A 26,164-nucleotide genomic window follows, 5' to 3' on the forward strand; every position below is an offset into this window, starting at 1 on the left:
TACCACGTTGGCGACCCACTTGAATCAAAATGTAGCTAGCTGTTTTCTACAAATTGTCCTCTAACCAGGGATGTACACATTACTCCCAGATTCCGTGTGGTTTTTGAGCTGTTAGTTTTAACAGGATGTGCAACATAATCTCTCTCCTCTTGCACAAATGATTTTAGAATGATATCGATGATTGATGACAAATAAGTGTTGCATTCCCTTGTTTAGCGACCCCTAAATTTAAATGCATCACTCCAACTGCAGCTGACTGTCTTCTGTAGGTTGTCCTCTAACCAGTGAGGTAAAATATATCTCCCATTTCCATGTGTTTTTTTTTGTTGTGTCAGTTTCAACAGCACTACAACCTAATTTCCCCCCTAATCAATATCAGTAATTTATTGCTACTTGTCAAAACAACAACAGCGTTTATAAAGAGCTTCTTTTAAAAAATACAAGTAATGTGATTATTGTGGCAGATGTTTGTGTATATAACACATGTTAGGTTTTCAATTTATCCCAAACTGTTTCTGCATATTGGTTATTGATTTGGACAAAAACTGTGTTTTGACATTGGGCTATCCCACCAAGCAAAATGTCATTGAAAAGACGTTGAAAATATGACTATGCAATCAAATATTGCATATTTACATTTCATGTAACATTTGGTAGTGATATTTATTCATGCAACCAACTGACAATTTTTTGGTACAATTATGTTGACATTGTTGCCCTGTTTTTAGAATATCAGGGTTAATTCTCACATGTGCCAAACCAAATGTACTAGAGCATGATATTGGGGACTGGGCCCTGATACAACAACATGCCTATCGAGTGAACCCTGAAAGGAGAGAGAAGCTCTGCAGTGAGGTGGAAAGTTACTACGGATATCGCAGGAGTTTCCTCTTGAAATCAGACATGTCCGTGGTAAGGAAAACTAGGTTGCTGATTATCTCTGGGGTGGGCAGTCAAAAATATTTGTGTTTTGCGTTTAGCCAGTGTGTTACCATGATCACAATTTATTTGGAGTTTTGTCTCTTCTTTTTTTCCGTATTGAAACTGCACTGTTAGTTAGGGGCTCGTAAGGAAGCTTTTCACTGTTGTATTCGGCGCATGTGACTAATACCTCGTTAGTCAGTATGTGTTACACCTGTGCTGGCTTGTCCATCTCGCTAGTGGGAAGGTGTTTTACCTGAGCTGGTCCAGGTTCTATTTAAGAGTGTCTGGCCCAGTGCTCCAGTTGTCTTGATAGATGTGGAGAGTCAACCTTTAGTTGCTCCACCTTTTTGGTTTACTTCCTGTCTTTAAGTTTGTTGTGGGTTTTTCTTTTGTTTGCATCTTCTTGGGCAGATTTAGTGGGTCTCATGGTGGGTGTCTTTCATGTCCCAGTTGTTGTTACTAGTCAACTTTCAGTGGACACCCCCATAGTGTCTTTCAGAGCCCCTCCTAAAAAACAAGATAATATTTTGGGTTGGATATTGCATCCAATTAATATTTCAATCAATGGAATTTCCTTAATGTTCATTAGTCTTTCAGTTGTTAATCTTCTGTTGTGTACTAAATATTTTTGTTTATTTTCATTTTGTTTTTTTCCTGTGAAGCCGTTGTGTTGCATCCATGTCTGAAATGTGCTGTATAAATAAAGCTTGATTTGATTTCAACAAATGAACCCAACAACTGACCAATCAACAGACTCTTGGTCCCTCTTAGTATGAAAAACAGTATCAATCCCACTTTTCCAGCCTGCTGAAGGCGTGGTGGAGTGGTAAACACCACCCCCAGCTCTACCAGGGGATTGAGGTGGTCTCCCACAGCTCTGCTTATGTCATGCTCTGTGGCCTTGCCGTTCCATTTCTTGACTGTACCTGCAACACAGAAATAAACATATTTAGTCATATTATATAAAACACTCAAAGTAGTGGATATGGAGCATCTAAATGTGACTTCTGTCATCTGATCCCTCCAAGCTGCATTAGGTTCAGATCTACCAGGCTGGGCATTGTGTTCGGAATTTGAGGCTGGCCACTGAATATAAATAAGCAATGTAAAGAGGTGGGGTGAATGAGTGGGGAAAAGTACATTCTACACAAATGACCTTCATAATATCAAAGAACAAATGTGTGTGCCTGAGGGGAAATTACACCAATATCAGTGGACAATTTGCACGAATGTAAATAAACATAGATGATGGAACATTTTCCCTTTTGCTTACGTGATGAACCGCTAAGGGGACATAAATATTTACCATCTAAACCACGTGTGACCTCTCACCTCTCTGGCTATAGAAGTGTTCTTCCTAACCAGTCCCTCAACAGCTCTCTGACTGAGCTCCACCCTCAGTGGGTCTTCAGAGGAGAGGAAGGCTGAAGAGGGATGGAAGGATGAATGTATCAGTCAGTGAATAACGTGTAGCTCTGCTGTTTATTCTCTCTGACAAAATCACTATTTTAGTAGTTCATTCAAGTAAATAAGGCTTTAAGACTGCTGAATACCAACTATCAATCACTTAGATCATGTATTTTCAGGTAGAGATACATCCTTGGGACGTCCCTAGCCCATTGAAGTTGACATTTAAAAGGGTTAAGGTAGGGTTTAGGATAGGGATGTCCCAAGGATCCCAGATAGCATTGACCATCGTGCATTCTTCTGTCTCTTTTACATAGCAGGTGTAAAAGAAACACAGACAAGGCAATGAATTATGGTCATTCCATGTGGAGAGTGGCGTACACCACTGAGACATCAGTCTGCTGCTCAAAACACACACAACACACCTGTTTACCACATGCACGTTATTAGAAAACACACCAAATCTATTTAAAAAATGCCCAGTAATGTCTAGTCTATATACATAGGAAATAGTTTATTTACCTGGTAGCAGCCAAGCGTCACGTCCACAGACATCTCGTGGCGGAGGTGAGACGCATAGTGGGTCACCCTGCCAGCCACACGCTGACAGAGAGAGAATACATGTTAAGGCCAAATGGAATAAGTGAAGAAAAGCCTAATCTAATACTATTTCAGTAGTATTTACGCCTTACCTGGATCCAAGTGATGGACTGCACTTTGGTGGCACAGTAGGGGATGCCCTATGGACTAAGCCTGGCTGTCTCCTTGGAGATGGCCCACACCAGTTGAGTCGCTAAAACGTAGCAAGATTGCTAATACTAGTTAGCTAGGTAGCAAAAGTTGATCGCTTAGCAACAGTTACTAAAGTTAATGTTCGCTAGCAAGCTGGCTAGCTACAACATCTCTAGCACAAACATTTTTGCCAAGTCTGAATGATAGAAATACACATTTTGAAAATTATAATGACATTGTTAAATGTAGTAAAAGAAGAGTTGTAAACTCCAAATACCCTCTTTGAAGTCGCTGTCCACCTGTCGACGATCACGAACCCTGCAAAACAGAAAAAGGCGAAAAACAAGCCACAAATGAATTTGAACAACCTGTTGACGCAGTAGGACGCCGACGTCCACGCACTCTCTCCTCCAGTCTTGAAAAGCTCTCTCCTCCAGTCTTGAAAAGCACCCAGGCATTTCAGTCGATTGTTCTCAGGTCTCAAAAATCAAACAAGTTTGTTGTCAGCAGGAAACTGAAGTTGTTGTTTTCGCACAGAAAATGTTCCATAGAACGTTGGTTAGATGTCTCTTGACAACACACGTTCGATAATGTGTTGCCATAGAAATGAGTTTGGGATTGTATGATTCCCTTTATAATCCGTTAAAATTGCTTGTCATCATTCCAGTGACGTCGACGTGCTCCTTCGTAGCTCAGTTGATAGAGCATGACGTGTTGCAAACATTGCTAAGAAGATAGATAATGATTTCAGGGATTTTTGTGATGATGAGTTATCTGAAATTGAGATAAAAGACTGTATTAAAAGCCTTAAGGACAATATGTCCCCTGGAAATGATGGTTTAATAAGCAAGTTTTATAAAGCATTCAATGATAAATTGATTCCTTTCATTCTTGCTATGTTTCATGAATCAATAGGAAATGGGGAGTTACCGGCTTCCTTAAAGCAAGGTGTAATTACTTTGATTCCCAAACTTAATAAGGATACTCTTTATATAGACAACTGGAGACCCATTAGCCTGTTGAATAATGATGGGAAATTATTTGCTAAGAGGTTGAAACTAGGCTTGCATCATATAATTGATGAAGAATCTAGTTTTATGCATGGTCGACACATTAGTAATAACATCAGGTTGATCTTAGATCTTAGATATGACTGACTATAATGACCTCATCCTTGATAGTTTTCTTATGTTTGTTGATTTTTATAAAGCTTTTGACACTGTAGAACATGATTGTATGTTCAAAACAATACGTTTTTTGGGGTTTGGTGACTTTATATAGTGGTTGTACTAGCTCTGTAAAATTAGCTCACGGGACATCCCAAAGATTTGATATTGGCCGTGGCATTAGGCAGGGCTGCCCAATTAGTCCATTTAGATTTTTATTGGTTACTCAGATTATGGCTCTTCAAATCAAGAAAGGGAATTTTCAAGGTGTTTCAGCAATTGGCAAGGAATTTAAACTATGTCAACTGGCTGATGATACCACCATATTTTAAAGAGACAGGAATGAGGTTTCTAAAGCAGTTTCCTGTATTGAAGACTTTTCCTTAGTTTTGGGTTTGAAAATTAATATCAATAAGTCAGTCTTATTTCCACTAAAGGATTGTGTTTTACAGGAATTAATTATATGGTATCCCACTTAAAGATAAGTAACCTTATCTTGGAATTGTTATATGCGAGGATGAAAAACAAAGGAGTGAATTGAACTTTAACTCCATTGAGAAAACAAAGAAGAAATTGAACCTCTGGTTGATGAGAGATATTTCGTTACATGGTTGGGTTTTATTATCCAAAGCTGAAGGGTTATCCAGATCGGTTTATGTCTCATTATCACTTGACTTATCCCCTAAAATTGTAAAGGACTTACATAAGATTCTTTACAATTTTTTTGGAGGAACAAGCCTCACTATCTACGAAAATATATTCTCACTAATACCCGAGAACAAGGCGGTCTTGAGGTTTTAGATTTCTGTCACGACTTCCGCCGAAGTCGGTCCCTCTCCTTATTTGGGCGGTGTTCGGCGGTCAACGTCACCGACCTTCTAGCCATCACTGATCCATTGGTTTTGTCTACCTTCACACCTGGGACCAATCCCATCAATTACATGTTGTGTATTTAACATGTTGTGTATTTTACATGTTGTGTAGTTTCCCCTCATGTCCTTGTCGGAGATTATTTGATTGTATGTTTGTGCTAGTTATGTGTTGGTGCGCGAGGGGTTTTGTACCCCTTTTTATATATTTTGGTTTTGGAGTTTTTTGTGAGCATTTATTAAACGACTCTGTTTATACCAAGTTCGTTCTCCTGCGCCTGACTTCCCTGCCACCAACATGCACCCATTACAATTTCATTACTCTAAATAATACTTTTCAAATGAATTGGATTCTGAAGTATGTTAAGAAGCATATCAGTATTTGGAATGTCTTCCCTAAGTATTTATTTGACTCTGTTGGTGGTTTAGAATTTTTGCTTCAATGTAATTTTGATATTGATAAAATCTCAGTAAAGTGGGCCAAAGCAAACAATTTTAGCTTGGATGTTAGCGTATAAACACAATTTTTTCCCCTCACAAATACTTTTTATGGAACAGCAAAGATAAACAATTTAAAAATAAGTCTAGTTTTTTCTTAACTGGTTTGAGAATAAAATTATTTTGGTTGGTTTGTTATGGATTTTTATCAAAGTCAGGTTCATAAGGTATTCATAACCCACATCGGCTTCAGGTTGAATTTAGGGGAGCAGGCAATGTATTCCTATGGGGAGAGAAATCATTGAAAACTGTTTGATGTAAACACCTTATTTTAACTGTTAAGGGTTAATGCCACACGGTCACGGTTAGGCTTGCACGGATCGGGAGGACATCAGGAATGTTCCCAAGGTCGAATTGTGCTTCTAACCCTAAATGTTCTTCCATTGTCACCCAAAAGCACCTGCAATTTAGGGCCAGGCTTCATTATAGGCGTACTTTTTTCATAGTCGCTGAGCTCAGACCGAGCAAGCTACGGTCTAGCAGGGCATTCAAGGAAACTGCCAACAGCTTTGTTTGTGGGCCTCAATCGTGTGTGCTTCGTTGCTCCTCTGAAAGTAAGTTATGTCTTTCTTTTTCATCTGATATTGTGACATCAGTGTTACATGAAAGTTGCTTGTCATTGTTACATGACAGTCGGTTGTTGTAAGACAAGGCTGCATGAAGTGTGAACAGGAGCTTGCTTGGATCCACAAAAACAAAGTGTTTTTGGAGAATGCGCGGATCGATTCCACTACCTCTCGCATGCTAAGCAAGCACTCTACCATTTGAGCTAATTCCCCAGCCGGTTGTAATTGCCACAAGGAGCAACCAAGAGGGTCCAGTCTTGTCAGGCTATGCTGTTGGTGGACTTGTTAGTTTCTGCGACAGCACTTGCAGGGGCTCGGTGCATCTCAACAATTGTGCTCCATAGCCAGTGGCCGGTTAGCTTAGTTGGTTAGAGCGTGGTGTTAATAACGCCAATGGTGTTGTTTCGATCCCAGTACTGGCCATGAGGTACATTTTAAGTGTCAAATTGTGACTCACATGCGTGTGTTTCGTCAAGAGTGCCACAGAAATAAGTTCAGCTACTTGCAGAAATATCTCAGTTCGGAGAGAGTGAGACTGAACATTTTAAGGTCCCTGGTTTGATCCTGGATTTTGGGATTAGTTGTTGTTCTTTCTTTATGCTCTGCTTTGGCTTCAAGGAAACTGCCCACAGCTTTGTTTGTGGGCCTCAATAGTGTGTGCTACGCTGCACCGCTGAAAGTAAGTAATGTCTTTCTTTTTCATCTGACATTGTGACATCAGCATTACTTGTCATTGTTACATGACAGTCAGTTGTTGTAAGACAAGGCTGCATGAAGTGTGAACTGGAGCTTTCTTGGATCCAAGAAAGAAAGTGTTTTTGGAGAATTCCAGCATCGATCCCACTACCTCTCTCATGATAAGCAAGCATTCTACCATTTGAGATAATTCCCCAGCAGGTAGGATTTGCTACAAGGAGCAACCAAAAGTGTCCAGTCTTGTCAGGCTATGCTGTTGGTGGACTTGTTAGTTTACACGCCAGCACTTGCAGAGGCTCGTTAATTTCAATAACTCAACTAATATGGACAAGTTGCAATTTCCCAAAATAAGGCATTGTTCTTATTGCTTTGAAAAGCTAGCAAATTGTTATTCATCTTTAATAATCTAATATTGCAAGGCCTGAGAATTATTGTGTCTGAATCTGCATCGCAAGATTGAAGAAAAGAGTATCTTTGTACTTGTTAAATATCATTAGCTTTCCTCATTCGGACAGGTTCACAACTTTGATGTCTGTTGTTGCTAAGCAATGTCTGTATGATGTCAAATAGGGATGTATTAAGTAGACTGTGTGGCCGAATGGATAAGGTGTCTGACTTTGAATCTGAAAATGGTGGGTTTGAGTCCCTTCGTGGTTGTTCAATTTCCTTAGCTCAGTTAATTTGAAGATGTTTGCAATTTCCCGAAATAAGGCATTGTTCTTGTTGCTTTGAAAAACTTGTACATTGTTGTTTAACTTTAATAATCTAAGACTGCAAGGCCTGAGAAATATTGTGTCTGATTCGGCATCGCAAGATTGAGGGACATAGTCTTTTCGTACTTGTAAAATATCACTAGCTGTCCTCATTCGGATAGGTTCACAACTTTGATGTCTGTTGTTGCTAAGCAACGTCTGTTTGATGTTATATCGGAGAATATGGAGTAGAAGGTGTTGCCTCGTGAATAAGGCGTCTGACTTCGAAACAGAAAATTGGACTTTTGAGGCATTTTCGTGGTCGTTTAATTTCATTAAATCAGCTAATATGGACATGTTTGCAATTTCCCGAAATAAGGCATTGTTCTTGTTGCTTTGAAATGCTAAGACATTGTTATTCATCTTTAATAATCTAATATTGCAAGGCCTGAGAATTATTGTGTCTGATTCTGCATCGCAAGATTGAGGGAAAAGGTCTCTTCTTACTTGTTAAATATCACTAGCTTTCCCCATTTGGACAGGATCACAACTTTGATGTCTACTGTTGCATAGCAAAGTCTGTATGATATCAAATAGGGTCGTTTAATTTCATTAGCTCAGATAATTTGTACATGTTTGCAATTTCCCTAAATATGGCATTGGTCTTGTTGCTTTGAAAAGCTTGGACATTGTTGTTCAACTTTAATAATCTAAGACTGCAAGGCCTGAGAATTATTGTGTCTGAATCTGCATTGAAAGATTGAAGGAAAGAGTATCTTTGAACTTGTTAAAAATCACTAGCTTTCCTCATTCGGACAGGTTCACCATTTTGATGTCTACTGTTGCATAGCAAAGTCTGTATGATGTCAAATAGGGTCGTTTAATTTCATTAGCTCAGCTAATTCGTACATGTTTGCAATTTCCCGAAATAAGGCATTGGTCTTGTTGCTTTGAAAAGCTTGGACATTGTTGTTCAACTTTAATAATCTAAGACTGCAGGACCTGAGAAATATTATGTCTGATTCGGCATCGCAAGATTGAGGGACATAGTCTTTTCGTACTTGTAAAATATCACTAGCTTTCCTCATTCGGATAGGTTCACAATTTTGATGTCTGTTGTTGCTAAGCAACGTCTCTTTGATGTTATATCGGAGAATATGGAGTAGAAGGTGTTGCCTCATGAATAAGGCGTCTTACTTCGAAACAGAAAATTGGGCTATTGAGGCATTTTCGTGGTCGTTTAATTTCATTAATTCTGCTAATATGGACATGTTTGCAATTTCCCGAAATAAGGCATCGGTCTTGTTTCTTTGAAAGGCTTGGACATTGTTATTCATCTTTAATAATCTAATATTGCAAGGCCTGAGAATTATTGTGTCTGATTCTGCATCGCAAGATTGAGGGAAAAGGTATCTTCTTACTTGTTAAATATCACTAGCTTTCCTCATTCGGACAGGTTCAAAACTTTGATGTCTATGGTTGCATAGCAAAGTCTGTATAATGTCAAATAGGGCTGTATCACATAGACTGCGTGGCTCGAGTCCCTTCGTGGTCTTTTAATTTCATTAGCTCAGCTAGTTTGAACATCTTTGCAATTTCCCTAAATAAGGCATTGGTCTTGTTGCTTGGACATTGTTATTCAACTTTAATAATCTAATATTGCAAGGCCTGAGAATTATTGTGTCTGGTTCACAACTTTGATGTCTGTTGTTGCTAAGCAAAGTCTGTATGATGTCAAATAGGGATGGACCACGTAGAGTGGGTGGCCTAATGGATAAGGCGTCTAACTTCGATTCAGAAGATTAAGGGTTCGAGTCCCTTCGTGGTCTTTTAATTTCATTAGCTCAGCTAGTTTGAACATCTTTGCAATTTCCCTAAATAAGGCATTGGTCTTGTTGCTTGGACATTGTTATTCAACTTTAATAATCTAATATTGCAAGGCCTGAGAATTATTGTGTCTGAATATGCATCGAAAGATTAAAGGAAAGAGTATCTTTGTACTTGTTAAAAATAACTAGCTTTCCTCACGCAGATAGGTTCACAACTTTGATGTCTGTTGTTGCTGAGCAACGTCTGTTTGATGTCATATCGGAGAATATGGAGTAGAAGGTGTTGCCTCGTGGATAAGGCGTCTTACTTCGAAACAGAAAATTGAGGTTTTGAGACATTTTCGTGGTCGTTTAATTTAATTAAATCAGCTAATATGGACATGTTTGCAATTTCCCAAAATAAGGCATTGTTCTTGTTGCTTTGAAAAGCTAAGACATTGTTATTCATCTTTAATGATCTAATATTGCAAGGCCTAAGAATTATTGTGTCTGGTTCACAACTTTGATGTCTGTTGTTGTTAAGCAAAGTCTGTATGATGTCAAATAGGGATGGGCCACGTAGAGTGGGTGGCCTAATGGATAAGGCGTCTAACTTCGATTCAGAAGATTAAGGGTTCGAGTCCCTTCGCGGTCTTTTAATTTCATTAGCTCAGCTAATTTGAACATCTTTGCAATTTCCCGAAATAAGGCATTGGTCTTGTTGCTTGGACATTGTTATTCAACTTTAATAATCTAATATTGCAAGGCCTGAGAATTATTGTGTCTGATTCTGCATCGCAAGATTGAGGGAAAATATATCTTCTTACTTGTTACATATCACTAGCTTTCCTCATTTGGACAGGTTCAAAACTTTGATGTCTACTGTTGCATAGCAAAGTCTGTATGATGTCAAATAGGGTCGTTTAATTTCATTAGCTCAGCTAATTCTTACATGTTTGCAATTTCCCTAAATAAGGCATTGGTCTTGTTGCTTTGAAAAGCTTGGACATTGTTGTTCAACTTCAATAATCTAAGACTGCAAGACTTGAGAAATATTATGTCTGATTCGGCATCGCAAGATTGAGGGACATAGTCTTTTCGTACTTGTAAAATATCACTAGCTTTCCTCATTCGGATAGGTTCACAATTTTGATGTCTGTTGTTGCTAAGCAACGTCTGTTTGATGTCATATCGGAGAATATGGAGTAGAAGGTGTTGCCTCGTGGATAAGGCGTCTTACTTCGAAACAGAAAATTGAGGTTTTGAGGCATTTTCGTGGTCGTTTAATTTCATTAAATCTGCTAATATGGACATGTTTGCAATTTCCCGAAATAAGGCATTGGTCTTGTTTCTTTGAAAGGCTTGGACATTGTTATTCATCTTTAATAATCTAATATTGCAAGGCCTGTGAATTATTGTGTCTGAATCTGCATCGCAAGATTGAGGGAAAAGGTATCTTCTTGTTAAATATCACTAGCTTTCCTCATTCGGACAGGTTCACAACTTTGATGTCTACTGTTGCATAGCAAAGTCTGTATGATGTCAAGTAGGGTCGTTTAATTTCATTAGCTCAGCTAATTCTTACATGTTTGCAATTTCCCTAAATAAGGCATTGGTCTTGTTGCTTTGAAAAGCTTGGACATTGTTGTTCAACTTTAATAATCTAAGACTGCAAGGCTTGAGAATTATTGTGTCTGAATCTGCATCGAAAGATTGAAGGAAAGAGTATCTTTGTACTTGTTAAAAATCACTATCTTTCCTCATTCGGACAGGTTCACCATTTTTATGTCTATGGTTGTATAGCAAAGTCAGTATAATGTCAAATAGGACTGTATCACATAGACTGCGTGGCCTAATGGATGAGGCGTCTGACTTCGAATCAGAAGATTGAGGGTTCGAAACCCTTCGTGGTTGTTTAATTTCATTAGCTCAGCTAATTTGTACATGTTTGCAATTTCCCTAAATATGGCATTGGTCTTGTTGCTTTGAAAAGCTTGGACATTGTTGTTCAATTTCAATAATCTAAGACTGCAAGACTTGAGAAATATTATGTCTGATTCGGCATCGCAAGATTGACGGACATAGTCTTTTCGTACTTGTAAAATATCACTAGCTTTCCTCATTCGGATAGGTTCACAATTTTGATGTCTGTTGTTGCTAAGCAACGTCTGTTTGATGTCATATCGGAGAATATGGAGTAGAAGGTGTTGCCTCGTGGATAAGGCGTCTTACTTCGAAACAGAAAATTGAGGTTTTGAGGCATTTTCGTGGTCGTTTAATTTAATTAAATCTGCTAATATGGACATGTTTGCAATTTCCCGAAATAAGGCATTGGTCTTGTTTCTTTGAAAGGCTTGGACATTGTTATTCATCTTTAATAATCTAATATTGCAAGGCCTGTGAATTATTGTGTCTGATTCTGCATCGCAAGATTGAGGGAAAAGGTATCTTCTTGTTAAATATCACTAGCTTTCCTCATTCGGACAGGTTCACAACTTTGATGTCTATGGTTGCATAGCAAAGTCTGTATAATGTCAAATAGGGCTGTATCACATAGACTGCGTGGCCTAATGGATAAGGCGTCTGACTTCGAATCAGAAGATTGAGGGTACCTTTGTGGTTGTTTAATTTCATTAGCTCAGCTAATTTGAACACGTTTGCAATTTCCCGAAATAAGGCAATGGTCTTGTTGTTCAACTTTAATAATCTAAGACTGCAAGGCCTGAGAATTATTGTGTCTGAATCTGCATCGAAAGATTGAAGGAAAGAGTATCTTTGTACTTGTTAAAAATCACTAGCTTTCCTCATTCGGACAGGTTCACAATTTTTATGTCTATGGTTGCATAGCAAAGTCTGTATAATGTCAAATAGGGCTGTATCACATAGACTGCGTGGCTCGAGTCCCTTCGTGGTCTTTTAATTTCATTAGCTCAGCTAGTTTGAACATCTTTGCAATTTCCCTAAATAAGGCATTGGTCTTGTTGCTTGGACATTGTTATTCAACTTTAATAATCTAATATTGCAAGGCCTGAGAATTATTGTGTCTGGTTCACAACTTTGATGTCTGTTGTTGCTAAGCAAAGTCTGTATGATGTCAAATAGGGATGGACCACGTAGAGTGGGTGGCCTAATGGATAAGGCGTCTAACTTCGATTCAGAAGATTAAGGGTTCGAGTCCCTTCGTGGTCTTTTAATTTCATTAGCTCAGCTAGTTTGAACATCTTTGCAATTTCCCTAAATAAGGCATTGGTCTTGTTGCTTGGACATTGTTATTCAACTTTAATAATCTAATATTGCAAGGCCTGAGAATTATTGTGTCTGAATCTGCATCGAAAGATTAAAGGAAAGAGTATCTTTGTACTTGTTAAAAATAACTAGCTTTCCTCACGCAGATAGGTTCACAACTTTGATGTCTGTTGTTGCTGAGCAACGTCTGTTTGATGTCATATCGGAGAATATGGAGTAGAAGGTGTTGCCTCGTGGATAAGGCGTCTTACTTCGAAACAGAAAATTGAGGTTTTGAGACATTTTCGTGGTCGTTTAATTTAATTAAATCAGCTAATATGGACATGTTTGCAATTTCCCAAAATAAGGCATTGTTCTTGTTGCTTTGAAAAGCTAAGACATTGTTATTCATCTTTAATGATCTAATATTGCAAGGCCTAAGAATTATTGTGTCTGGTTCACAACTTTGATGTCTGTTGTTGTTAAGCAAAGTCTGTATGATGTCAAATAGGGATGGGCCACGTAGAGTGGGTGGCCTAATGGATAAGGCGTCTAACTTCGATTCAGAAGATTAAGGGTTCGAGTCCCTTCGCGGTCTTTTAATTTCATTAGCTCAGCTAATTTGAACATCTTTGCAATTTCCCGAAATAAGGCATTGGTCTTGTTGCTTGGACATTGTTATTCAACTTTAATAATCTAATATTGCAAGGCCTGAGAATTATTGTGTCTGATTCTGCATCGCAAGATTGAGGGAAAATATATCTTCTTACTTGTTACATATCACTAGCTTTCCTCATTTGGACAGGTTCAAAACTTTGATGTCTACTGTTGCATAGCAAAGTCTGTATGATGTCAAATAGGGTCGTTTAATTTCATTAGCTCAGCTAATTCTTACATGTTTGCAATTTCCCTAAATAAGGCATTGGTCTTGTTGCTTTGAAAAGCTTGGACATTGTTGTTCAACTTTAATAATCTAAGACTGCAAGGCTTGAGAATTATTGTGTCTGAATCTGCATCGAAAGATTGAAGGAAAGAGTATCTTTGTACTTGTTAAAAATCACTAGCTTTCCTCATTCGGACAGGTTCACAATTTTTATGTCTATGGTTGCATAGCAAAGTCTGTATAATGTCAAATAGGGTTGTATCACATAGACTGTGTGGCCTAATGGATAAGGCGTCTGACTTTGAATCAGAAGATTGAGGGTTCGAGTCCCTTTGTGGTTGTTTAATTTCATTAGCTCAGCTAATTTGAACATGTTTGCAATTTCCCTAAATAGGCATTGGTCTTGTTGCTTTGAAAAGCTTGGACATTGTTGTTCAACTTCAATAATCTAAGACTGCAAGACTTGAGAAATATTATGTCTGATTCGGCATCGCAAGATTGAGGGAAAAGGTATCTTCTTGTTAAATATCACTAGCTTTCCTCATTCGGACAGGTTCACAACTTTGATGTCTACTGTTGCATAGCAAAGTCTGTATGATGTCAAATAGGGTCGTTTAATTTCATTAGCTCAGCTAATTCTTACATGTTTGCAATTTCCCTAAATAAGGCATTGGTCTTGTTGCTTTGAAAAGCTTGGACATTGTTGTTCAACTTTAATAATCTAAGACTGCAAGGCTTGAGAATTATTGTGTCTGAATCTGCATCGAAAGATTGAAGGAAAGAGTATCTTTGTACTTGTTAAAAATCACTATCTTTCCTCATTCGGACAGGTTCACCATTTTTATGTCTATGGTTGTATAGCAAAGTCAGTATAATGTCAAATAGGGCTGTATCACATAGACTGCGTGGCCTAATGGATGAGGCGTCTGACTTCGAATCAGAAGATTGAGGGTTCGAAACCCTTCGTGGTTGTTTAATTTCATTAGCTCAGCTAATTTGAACATGTTTGCAATTTCCCTAAATAGGCATTGGTCTTGTTGCTTTGAAAAGCTTGGACATTGTTGTTCAATTTCAATAATCTAAGACTGCAAGACCTGAGAAATATTATGTCTGATTCGGCATCGCAAGATTGACGGACATAGTCTTTTCGTACTTGTAAAATATCACTAGCTTTCCTCATTCGGATAGGTTCACAATTTTGATGTCTGTTGTTGCTAAGCAATGTCTGTTTGATGTCATATCGGAGAATATGGAGTAGAAGGTGTTGCCTCGTGGATAAGGCGTCTTACTTCAAAACAGAAAATTGAGGTTTTGAAGCATTTTCGTGGTCGTTTAATTTCATTAAATCTGCTAATATGGACATGTTTGCAATTTCCCGAAATAAGGCATTGGTCTTGTTTCTTTGAAAGGCTTGGACATTGTTATTCATCTTTAATAATCTAATATTGCAAGGCCTGAGAATTATTGTGTCTGAATCTGCATCGCAAGATTGAAGGAAAGAGTATCTTTGTACTTGTTAAAAATCGCTAGCTTTCCTCATTCAGATAGGTTCACAATTTTGATGTCTGTTGTTGCTAAGCAACGTCTGTTTGATGTCATATCGGAGAATATGGAGTAGAAGGTGTTGCCTCGTGGATAAGGCGTCTTACTTCGAAACAGAAAATTGAGGTTTTGAGGCATTTTCGTGGTCGTTTAATTTCATTAAATCTGCTAATATGGACATGTTTGCAATTTCCCGAAATAAGGCATTGGTCTTGTTTCTTTGAAAGGCTTGGACATTGTTATTCATCTTTAATAATCTAATATTGCAAGGCCTGTGAATTATTGTGTCTGATTCTGCATCGCAAGATTGAGGGAAAAGGTATCTTCTTGTTAAATATCACTAGCTTTCCTCATTCGGACAGGTTCACAACTTTGATGTCTACTGTTGCATAGCAAAGTCTGTATGATGTCAAATAGGGTCGTTTAATTTCATTAGCTCAGCTAATTCTTACATGTTTGCAATTTCCCTAAATAAGGCATTGGTCTTGTTGCTTTGAAAAGCTTGGACATTGTTGTTCAACTTTAATAATCTAAGACTGCAAGGCCTGAGAATTATTGTGTCTGAATCTGCATCGAAAGATTGAAGGAAAGAGTATCTTTGTACTTGTTAAAAATCGCTAGCTTTCCTCATTCAGATAGGTTCACAATTTTGATGTCTGTTGTTGCTAAGCAACGTCTGTTTGATGTCATATCGGAGAATATGGAGTAGAAGGTGTTGCCTCGGGGATAAGGCGTCTGACTTCGAATCAGAAGATTGAGGGTTTGAGTCCCTTCGTGGTTGTTTAACTTCTTTACCTCAGCTAATTTGAATATGAAAACTTGTTCTCAACTAGCTTACCTGGTTAATAATAGGTGAAATAAAAAAAAATAAGAAACATTTTTTTTTTCCCAGAAAGGGGATGTAGCTCAGTGGTAGAGCGCATGCTTCGCATGTGTGAGGTCCTGGGTTCAATCCCCAGCTTCTCCATTAAAATTTTTGCAATGGCCCATCTCCTACTTTCCAGAATGTTGAAATTCTCAGCAGGAAACAGAGATGTGCTAAATCATTTGCTCTTGTAATCTGAAGAACATGTGTTCAATCCCTGTTCTTACATTTATGGAACAGAAGTGGCATGGTTGCCAACTTCAATTGCATCATTTTCAAAAACTGAAGTTCATGGGTTAGATGACTGTCCATACTTGCTTGTATTTAGAATTGCTGCTATCATTTCATTGCAGTTTCAATGGAGTGGTGTATATAAAAAGTACATTGTATTAATTGCATTTTATCTGCAAATAAAATGGGATCCAAGCTCAGAGGGGGAGTGCATGCTATTTTAGTATGAGGTCCTTGGTTCAATCCCAAGGTTCTCCACTGAGTATTTGTGTGCCAAATAAACATTACACAACTCCTACTTTTCAGAATGTTAAAATTCTCACAGGAAACAGAGATGTTATTTGTGTGCCAAATTCACATTACACAACTACTACTTTCCAGAATGTTGATAAATATCTTGCAGCATAGAGTGGCATGGTGGCCAAGCGGTAAGGCATCGGTCTTGTAAACCGAAGATCATAGGTTCAAATCCCATCCGTACCTTACTAAAAGATAGCTGGTACCATGTGAAGGTTCTTTCACTGGAGGACTTTGAAGAAAAAAAAGTTTTCTCAAAATGGCAACCCTGCTATTATATAGTAAGGGCCTCTACGGTAGAGCTAATACTTGAAATGCATGCGCTCTGAAGTTAATCCCCAAATTCTCTGATGAGTATATTTAGTTGTGAAATTAGCTTTTGCACAACTCTACTTTCCAGAATGTTCCTGTTCATGTTCGTGGTTGTTTAATTTCATTAGCTCAGCTAATTTGAACATGTTTGCAATTTCCCTAAATAGGCATTGGTCTTGTTGCTTTGAAAAGCTTGGACATTGTTGTTCAATTTCAATAATCTAAGACTGCAAGACCTGAGAAATATTATGTCTGATTCGGCATCGCAAGATTGACGGACATAGTCTTTTCGTACTTGTAAAATATCACTAGCTTTCCTCATTCGGATAGGTTCACAATTTTGATGTCTGTTGTTGCTAAGCAATGTCTGTTTGATGTCATATCGGAGAATATGGAGTAGAAGGTGTTGCCTCGTGGATAAGGCGTCTTACTTCAAAACAGAAAATTGAGGTTTTGAAGCATTTTCGTGGTCGTTTAATTTCATTAAATCTGCTAATATGGACATGTTTGCAATTTCCCGAAATAAGGCATTGGTCTTGTTTCTTTGAAAGGCTTGGACATTGTTATTCATCTTTAATAATCTAATATTGCAAGGCCTGAGAATTATTGTGTCTGAATCTGCATCGCAAGATTGAAGGAAAGAGTATCTTTGTACTTGTTAAAAATCGCTAGCTTTCCTCATTCAGATAGGTTCACAATTTTGATGTCTGTTGTTGCTAAGCAACGTCTGTTTGATGTCATATCGGAGAATATGGAGTAGAAGGTGTTGCCTCGTGGATAAGGCGTCTTACTTCGAAACAGAAAATTGAGGTTTTGAGGCATTTTCGTGGTCGTTTAATTTCATTAAATCTGCTAATATGGACATGTTTGCAATTTCCCGAAATAAGGCATTGGTCTTGTTTCTTTGAAAGGCTTGGACATTGTTATTCATCTTTAATAATCTAATATTGCAAGGCCTGTGAATTATTGTGTCTGATTCTGCATCGCAAGATTGAGGGAAAAGGTATCTTCTTGTTAAATATCACTAGCTTTCCTCATTCGGACAGGTTCACAACTTTGATGTCTACTGTTGCATAGCAAAGTCTGTATGATGTCAAATAGGGTCGTTTAATTTCATTAGCTCAGCTAATTCTTACATGTTTGCAATTTCCCTAAATAAGGCATTGGTCTTGTTGCTTTGAAAAGCTTGGACATTGTTGTTCAACTTTAATAATCTAAGACTGCAAGGCCTGAGAATTATTGTGTCTGAATCTGCATCGAAAGATTGAAGGAAAGAGTATCTTTGTACTTGTTAAAAATCGCTAGCTTTCCTCATTCAGATAGGTTCACAATTTTGATGTCTGTTGTTGCTAAGCAACGTCTGTTTGATGTCATATCGGAGAATATGGAGTAGAAGGTGTTGCCTCGGGGATAAGGCGTCTGACTTCGAATCAGAAGATTGAGGGTTTGAGTCCCTTCGTGGTTGTTTAACTTCTTTACCTCAGCTAATTTGAATATGAAAACTTGTTCTCAACTAGCTTACCTGGTTAATAATAGGTGAAATAAAAAAAAATAAGAAACATTTTTTTTTTCCCAGAAAGGGGATGTAGCTCAGTGGTAGAGCGCATGCTTCGCATGTGTGAGGTCCTGGGTTCAATCCCCAGCTTCTCCATTAAAATTTTTGCAATGGCCCATCTCCTACTTTCCAGAATGTTGAAATTCTCAGCAGGAAACAGAGATGTGCTAAATCATTTGCTCTTGTAATCTGAAGAACATGTGTTCAATCCCTGTTCTTACATTTATGGAACAGAAGTGGCATGGTTGCCAACTTCAATTGCATCATTTTCAAAAACTGAAGTTCATGGGTTAGATGACTGTCCATACTTGCTTGTATTTAGAATTGCTGCTATCATTTCATTGCAGTTTCAATGGAGTGGTGTATATAAAAAGTACATTGTATTAATTGCATTTTATCTGCAAATAAAATGGGATCCAAGCTCAGAGGGGGAGTGCATGCTATTTTAGTATGAGGTCCTTGGTTCAATCCCAAGGTTCTCCACTGAGTATTTGTGTGCCAAATAAACATTACACAACTCCTACTTTTCAGAATGTTAAAATTCTCACAGGAAACAGAGATGTTATTTGTGTGCCAAATTCACATTACACAACTACTACTTTCCAGAATGTTGATAAATATCTTGCAGCATAGAGTGGCATGGTGGCCAAGCGGTAAGGCATCGGTCTTGTAAACCGAAGATCATAGGTTCAAATCCCATCCGTACCTTACTAAAAGATAGCTGGTACCATGTGAAGGTTCTTTCACTGGAGGACTTTGAAGAAAAAAAAGTTTTCTCAAAATGGCAACCCTGCTATTATATAGTAAGGGCCTCTACGGTAGAGCTAATACTTGAAATGCATGCGCTCTGAAGTTAATCCCCAAATTCTCTGATGAGTATATTTAGTTGTGAAATTAGCTTTTGCACAACTCTACTTTCCAGAATGTTCCTGTTCATGTTCGTGGTTGTTTAATTTCATTAGCTCAGCTAATTTGAACATGTTTGCAATTTCCCTAAATAGGCATTGGTCTTGTTGCTTTGAAAAGCTTGGACATTGTTGTTCAATTTCAATAATCTAAGACTGCAAGACCTGAGAAATATTATGTCTGATTCGGCATCGCAAGATTGACGGACATAGTCTTTTCGTACTTGTAAAATATCACTAGCTTTCCTCATTCGGATAGGTTCACAATTTTGATGTCTGTTGTTGCTAAGCAATGTCTGTTTGATGTCATATCGGAGAATATGGAGTAGAAGGTGTTGCCTCGTGGATAAGGCGTCTTACTTCAAAACAGAAAATTGAGGTTTTGAAGCATTTTCGTGGTCGTTTAATTTCATTAAATCTGCTAATATGGACATGTTTGCAATTTCCCGAAATAAGGCATTGGTCTTGTTTCTTTGAAAGGCTTGGACATTGTTATTCATCTTTAATAATCTAATATTGCAAGGCCTGAGAATTATTGTGTCTGAATCTGCATCGCAAGATTGAAGGAAAGAGTATCTTTGTACTTGTTAAAAATCGCTAGCTTTCCTCATTCAGATAGGTTCACAATTTTGATGTCTGTTGTTGCTAAGCAACGTCTGTTTGATGTCATATCGGAGAATATGGAGTAGAAGGTGTTGCCTCGTGGATAAGGCGTCTTACTTCGAAACAGAAAATTGAGGTTTTGAGGCATTTTCGTGGTCGTTTAATTTCATTAAATCTGCTAATATGGACATGTTTGCAATTTCCCGAAATAAGGCATTGGTCTTGTTTCTTTGAAAGGCTTGGACATTGTTATTCATCTTTAATAATCTAATATTGCAAGGCCTGTGAATTATTGTGTCTGATTCTGCATCGCAAGATTGAGGGAAAAGGTATCTTCTTGTTAAATATCACTAGCTTTCCTCATTCGGACAGGTTCACAACTTTGATGTCTACTGTTGCATAGCAAAGTCTGTATGATGTCAAATAGGGTCGTTTAATTTCATTAGCTCAGCTAATTCTTACATGTTTGCAATTTCCCTAAATAAGGCATTGGTCTTGTTGCTTTGAAAAGCTTGGACATTGTTGTTCAACTTTAATAATCTAAGACTGCAAGGCCTGAGAATTATTGTGTCTGAATCTGCATCGAAAGATTGAAGGAAAGAGTATCTTTGTACTTGTTAAAAATCGCTAGCTTTCCTCATTCAGATAGGTTCACAATTTTGATGTCTGTTGTTGCTAAGCAACGTCTGTTTGATGTCATATCGGAGAATATGGAGTAGAAGGTGTTGCCTCGGGGATAAGGCGTCTGACTTCGAATCAGAAGATTGAGGGTTTGAGTCCCTTCGTGGTTGTTTAACTTCTTTACCTCAGCTAATTTGAATATGAAAACTTGTTCTCAACTAGCTTACCTGGTTAATAATAGGTGAAATAAAAAAAAATAAGAAACATTTTTTTTTTCCCAGAAAGGGGATGTAGCTCAGTGGTAGAGTGCATGCTTCGCATGTGTGAGGTCCTGGGTTCAATCCCCAGCTTCTCCATTAAAATTTTTGCAATGGCCCATCTCCTACTTTCCAGAATGTTGAAATTCTCAGCAGGAAACAGAGATGTGCTAAATCATTTGCTCTTGTAATCTGAAGAACATGTGTTCAATCCCTGTTCTTACATTTATGGAACAGAAGTGGCATGGTTGCCAACTTCAATTGCATCATTTTCAAAAACTGAAGTTCATGGGTTAGATGACTGTCCATACTTGCTTGTATTTAGAATTGCTGCTATCATTTCATTGCAGTTTCAATGGAGTGGTGTATATAAAAAGTACATTGTATTAATTGCATTTTATCTGCAAATAAAATGGGATCCAAGCTCAGAGGGGGAGTGCATGCTATTTTAGTATGAGGTCCTTGGTTCAATCCCAAGGTTCTCCACTGAGTATTTGTGTGCCAAATAAACATTACACAACTCCTACTTTTCAGAATGTTAAAATTCTCACAGGAAACAGAGATGTTATTTGTGTGCCAAATTCACATTACACAACTACTACTTTCCAGAATGTTGATAAATATCTTGCAGCATAGAGTGGCATGGTGGCCAAGCGGTAAGGCATCGGTCTTGTAAACCGAAGATCATAGGTTCAAATCCCATCCGTACCTTACTAAAAGATAGCTGGTACCATGTGAAGGTTCTTTCACTGGAGGACTTTGAAGAAAAAAAAGTTTTCTCAAAATGGCAACCCTGCTATTATATAGTAAGGGCCTCTACGGTAGAGCTAATACTTGAAATGCATGCGCTCTGAAGTTAATCCCCAAATTCTCTGATGAGTATATTTAGTTGTGAAATTAGCTTTTGCACAACTCTACTTTCCAGAATGTTGACATTTTAAGAAGGAAATAGATGTGCTAAGTCATCTGTTTTTGTAAACTGAAGCACATGGGTTCAATCCTAGGTTCAAGCCTTGTTCGACATTTATGGAAGCTAGATGATATTATGGAAATGTACTTTCATTAGAACAGTGTAAAGAATTGTATTGATATGGCCACTACGACCTGTATGCTCTAGTCGGCTGGCCCTCGCTACATATTCTTCGCCAGACCCACTGGTTCCAGGTCATCTTTTTAGTCTATGCTAGGTAAAGCTCCGCCTCATCTCAGCTCACTGGTCACGATAACAACACCCACCCGTAGCACGCGCTCCAGCAGGTATATCTCACTGGTCATCCCCAAAGCCAACACCTCCTTTGGCCGCCTTTCCTTCCAGTTCTCTGCTGACAATGACTGGAACGAATTGCAAAAATCGCAGAAGCTGGAGACATATTTCCCTCACTAACTTTCAGTGTTGCCAACTTAGCGACTTAGTCGCTATATTTAGCAAGTATTCAGACCCCTCTGAATACTTGCAGACATTTTCATTTTACTCACCTTTTGTCTCTTCCACAATGTTATTCCTCACTCCTACAGTGACCATCACAATTGCATGCACATGGACAATTATGCAATTTAGGTGATGACATCATTTAGCAACTTCTAGCGACTTTTAGGACAGCCAATAGCTACTTTCCTTACTGAGGTGTTGGCAACACTGCTAACTTTAAACATCGGCTATTTGAGCAGCTAACTGATCGTTGCAGCTGTACAAAGCCCATCTGTAAATAGCCCACCCAATCTACCTACCTCATCCCCATATTGTTTTAATATACTTTCTGCTCTTTGCACACCAGTATTTCTACTTGCACATCATCATCTGCTCATCTATCACTGCAGTGTTAATTTGCTAAATTGTAAATACTTCGATACTATGGCCTATTTATTGCCTTACCTCCATTTGCACGCACTGTATATAGACTTTCTTTTTTTTCTTCTATTGTGTTATTGACTGTACGCTTGTTTATTCCATCTGTAACTCTGTGTTGTTGTTTGTGTTGCGCTGCTTTGCTTTATCTTGGCCAGGTCGCAGTTGAATATGAAAACTTGTTCTCAACTAGCTTACCTGGTTAATAATAGGTGAAATAAAAAAAAATAAGAAACATTTTTTTCTTTCCCAGAAAGGGGATGTAGCTCAGTGGTAGAGCGCATGCTTCGCATGTGTGAGGTCCTGGGTTCAATCCCCAGCTTCTCCATTAAAATTTTTGCAATGGCCCATCTCCTACTTTCCAGAATGTTGAAATTCTCAGCAGGAAACAGAGATGTGCTAAATCATTTGCTCTTGTAATCTGAAGAACATGTGTTCAATCCCTGTTCGTACATTTATGGAACAGAAGTGGCATGGTTGCCAACTTCAATTGCATCATTTTCAAAAACTGAAGTTCATGGGTTAGATTAGATGACTGTCCATACTTGCTTGTATTTAGAATTGCTGCTATCATTTCATTGCAGTTTCAATGGAGTGGTGTATATAAAAAGTACATTGTATTAATTGCATTTTATCTGCAAATAAAATGGGATCCAAGCTCAGAGGGGGAGTGCATGCTATTTTAGTATGAGGTCCTTGGTTCAATCCCAAGGTTCTCCACTGAGTATTTGTGTGCCAAATTCACATTACACAACTCCTACTTTTCAGAATGTTAAAATTCTCACAGGAAACAGAGATGTTATTTGTGTGCCATATTCACATTACACAACTACTACTTTCCAGAATGTTGATAAATATCTTGCAGCATAGAGTGGCATGGTGGCCAAGCGGTAAGGCGTTGGTCTTGTAAACCGGAGATCATGGGTTCAAATCCCATCCGTACCTTACTGAAAGATAGCTGGTACCATGGGAAGGTTCTTTCACTGGAGGACTTTGAAGAAAAAAAAGTTTTCTCAAAATGGCAACCCTGCTATTATATAGTAAGGGCCTCTACGGTAGAGCTAATACTTGAAATGCATGCGCTCTGAAGTTAATCCCCAAATTCTCTGATGAGTATATTTAGTTGTGAAATTAGCTTTTGCACAACTCTACTTTCCAGAATGTTGACATTTTAAGAAGGAAATAGATGTGCTAAGTCATCTGTTTTTGTAAACTGAAGCACATGGGTTCAATCCTAGGTTCAAGCCTTGTTCGACATTTATGGAAGCTAGATGATATTATGGAAATGTACTTTCATTAGAACAGTGTAAAGAATTGTATTGATATGGCCACTACGACCTGTATGCTCTAGTCGGCTGGCCCTCGCTACATATTCGTCGCCAGACCCACTGGTTCCAGGTCATCTTTTTAGTCTATGCTAGGTAAAGCTCCGCCTCATCTCAGCTCACTGGTCACGATAACAACACCCACCCGTAGCACGCGCTCCAGCAGGTATATCTCACTGGTCATCCCCAAAGCCAACACCTCCTTTGGCCGCCTTTCCTTCCAGTTCTCTGCTGACAATGACTGGAACGAATTGCAAAAATCGCTGAAGCTGGAGACATATTTCCCTCACTAACTTTCAGTGTTGCCAACTTAGCGACTTAGTCGCTGTATTTAGCAAGTATTCAGACCCCTCTGAATACTTGCAGACATTTTCATTTTACTCACCTTTTGTCTCTTCCACAATGTTATTCCTCACTCCTACAGTGACCATCACAATTGCATGCACATGGACAATTATGCAATTTAGGTGATGACATCATTTAGCAACTTCTAGCGACTTTTAGGACAGCCAATAGCTACTTTCCTTACTGAGGTGTTGGCAACACTGCTAACTTTAAACATCGGCTATCTGAGCAGTTAACTGATCGCTGCAGCTGTGCAAAGCCCATCTGTAAATAGCCCACCCAATCTACCTACCTCATCCCCATATTGTTTTAATATACTTTCTGCTCTTTGCACACCAGTATTTCTACTTGCACATCATCATCTGCTCATCTATCACTCCAGTGTTAATTTGCTAAATTGTAAATACTTCGATACTATGGCCTATTTATTGCCTTACCACCATTTGCACGCACTGTATATAGACTTTCTTTTTTTTCTTCTATTGTGTTATTGACTGTACGCTTGTTTATTCCATCTGTAACTCTGTGTTGTTGTTTGTGTTGCGCTGCTTTGCTTTATCTTGGCCAGGTCGCAGTTGAATATGAAAACTTGTTCTCAACTAGCTTACCTGGTTAATAATAGGTGAAATTAAAAGAAATAAGAAACATTTTTTTCTTTCCCAGAAGGTGGATGTAGCTCAGTGGTAGAGCGCATGCTTCGCATGTATGAGGTCCTGGGTTCAATCCCCAGCTTCTCCATTAAAATTTTTGCAATGGCCCATCTCCTACTTTCCAGAATGTTGAAATTCTCAGCAGGAAACAGAGATGTGCTAAATCATTTGCTCTTGTAATCTGAAGAACATGTGTTCAATCCCTGTTCTTGTCCCTGTACTTCCGGCGCCGACAGAGATGGCCGCCTCGCTTCGCGTTCCTAGGAAACTATGCAGTTTTTTGTTTTTTTACGTGTTATTTCTTACATTAGTACCCCAGGTCATCTTAGGTTTCATTACATACAGTCGAGAAGAACTACTGAATATAAGATCAGCATCAACTCACCATCAGTACGACCAAGAATATGTTTTTCGCGACGCGGATCCTGTGTTCTGCCTTACAAACAGGACAACGGAGTGGATCCTATGCAGCGACCCAAAAAAACGACTCCGAAAGAGAGGGAAACGAGGCGGTCTTCTGGTCAGACTCCGGAGACGGGCACAGCGCGCACCACTCCCTAGCATTCTTCTTGCCAATGTCCAGTCTCTTGACAACAAGGTTGATGAAATCCGAGCAAGGGTAGCATTCCAGAGGGACATCAGAGACTGTAACGTTCTTTGCTTCACGGAAACGTGGCTTACTGGAGAGACGCTATCCGAAGCGGTGCAGCCAACAGGTTTCTCCACGCATCGCGCAGACAGGAAAAAACATCTTTCTGGTAAAAAGAGGGGCGGGGGCGTATGCCTTATGACTAACGTGACATGGTGCGACGAAAGAAACATACAGGAACTCAAATCCTTCTGTTCACCTGATTTAGAATTCCTCACAATCAAATGTAGACCGCATTATCTACCAAGAGAATTCTCTTCGATTATAATCACAGCCGTATATATCCCCCCCCAAGCAGACACATCGATGGCTCTGAACAAACTTTATTTAACTCTCTGCAAACTGGAAACAATTTATCCGGAGGCTGCATTCATTGTAGCTGGGGATTTTAACAAGGCTAATCTGAAAACAAGACTCCCCAAATTTTATCAGCATATCGATTGCGCAACCAGGGGAGGAAAGACCTTGGACCATTGTTACTCTAACTTCCGCGACGCATATAAGGCCCTGCCCCGCCCCCCTTTCGGAAAAGCTGACCACGACTCCATTTTGTTGATCCCTGCCTACAGACAGAAACTAAAACAAGAGGCTCCCACGCTGAGGTCTGTCCAACGCTGGTCCGACCAAGCTGACTCCACACTCCAAGACTGCTTCCATCACGTGGACTGGGAGATGTTTCGTATTGCGTCAGATAA

At 38.8% G+C, this 26,164-nt stretch overlaps 10 non-coding genes across 10 annotated transcripts; all 10 read left to right on the top strand.

Moving 5' to 3' along the window:
• Nucleotides 1-13,734: 13,734 nt before the first annotated feature.
• On the top strand, nt 13,735-13,807 carry trnaq-uug. The gene has a single exon. It is a non-coding gene; the product is annotated as a tRNA-Gln (tRNA).
• Nucleotides 13,808-15,903: 2,096 nt separating this feature from the next.
• On the top strand, nt 15,904-15,975 carry trnaa-cgc. The gene has a single exon. It is a non-coding gene; the product is annotated as a tRNA-Ala (tRNA).
• A 540-nt stretch (nt 15,976-16,515) lies between these two features.
• Nucleotides 16,516-16,587, top strand: trnat-ugu. Its single transcript has one exon. It is a non-coding gene; the product is annotated as a tRNA-Thr (tRNA).
• Nucleotides 16,588-18,292: 1,705 nt separating this feature from the next.
• On the top strand, nt 18,293-18,364 carry trnaa-cgc. Its single transcript has one exon. It is a non-coding gene; the product is annotated as a tRNA-Ala (tRNA).
• A 540-nt stretch (nt 18,365-18,904) lies between these two features.
• Nucleotides 18,905-18,976, top strand: trnat-ugu. Its single transcript has one exon. It is a non-coding gene; the product is annotated as a tRNA-Thr (tRNA).
• A 1,705-nt stretch (nt 18,977-20,681) lies between these two features.
• Nucleotides 20,682-20,753, top strand: trnaa-cgc. The gene has a single exon. It is a non-coding gene; the product is annotated as a tRNA-Ala (tRNA).
• A 540-nt stretch (nt 20,754-21,293) lies between these two features.
• Nucleotides 21,294-21,365, top strand: trnat-ugu. The gene has a single exon. It is a non-coding gene; the product is annotated as a tRNA-Thr (tRNA).
• A 1,391-nt stretch (nt 21,366-22,756) lies between these two features.
• trnaa-cgc lies at nt 22,757-22,828 on the top strand. Its single transcript has one exon. It is a non-coding gene; the product is annotated as a tRNA-Ala (tRNA).
• A 545-nt stretch (nt 22,829-23,373) lies between these two features.
• trnat-ugu lies at nt 23,374-23,445 on the top strand. Its single transcript has one exon. It is a non-coding gene; the product is annotated as a tRNA-Thr (tRNA).
• Nucleotides 23,446-24,835: 1,390 nt separating this feature from the next.
• trnaa-cgc lies at nt 24,836-24,908 on the top strand. Its single transcript has one exon. It is a non-coding gene; the product is annotated as a tRNA-Ala (tRNA).
• The last annotated feature ends 1,256 nt before the right edge of the window (nt 24,909-26,164 follow it).

The sequence above is a fragment of the Oncorhynchus mykiss genome, unplaced genomic scaffold (genome assembly GCF_013265735.2).
Source record: "Oncorhynchus mykiss isolate Arlee unplaced genomic scaffold, USDA_OmykA_1.1 un_scaffold_156, whole genome shotgun sequence".
Taxonomy (NCBI): Eukaryota; Metazoa; Chordata; class Actinopteri; order Salmoniformes; family Salmonidae; genus Oncorhynchus; species Oncorhynchus mykiss.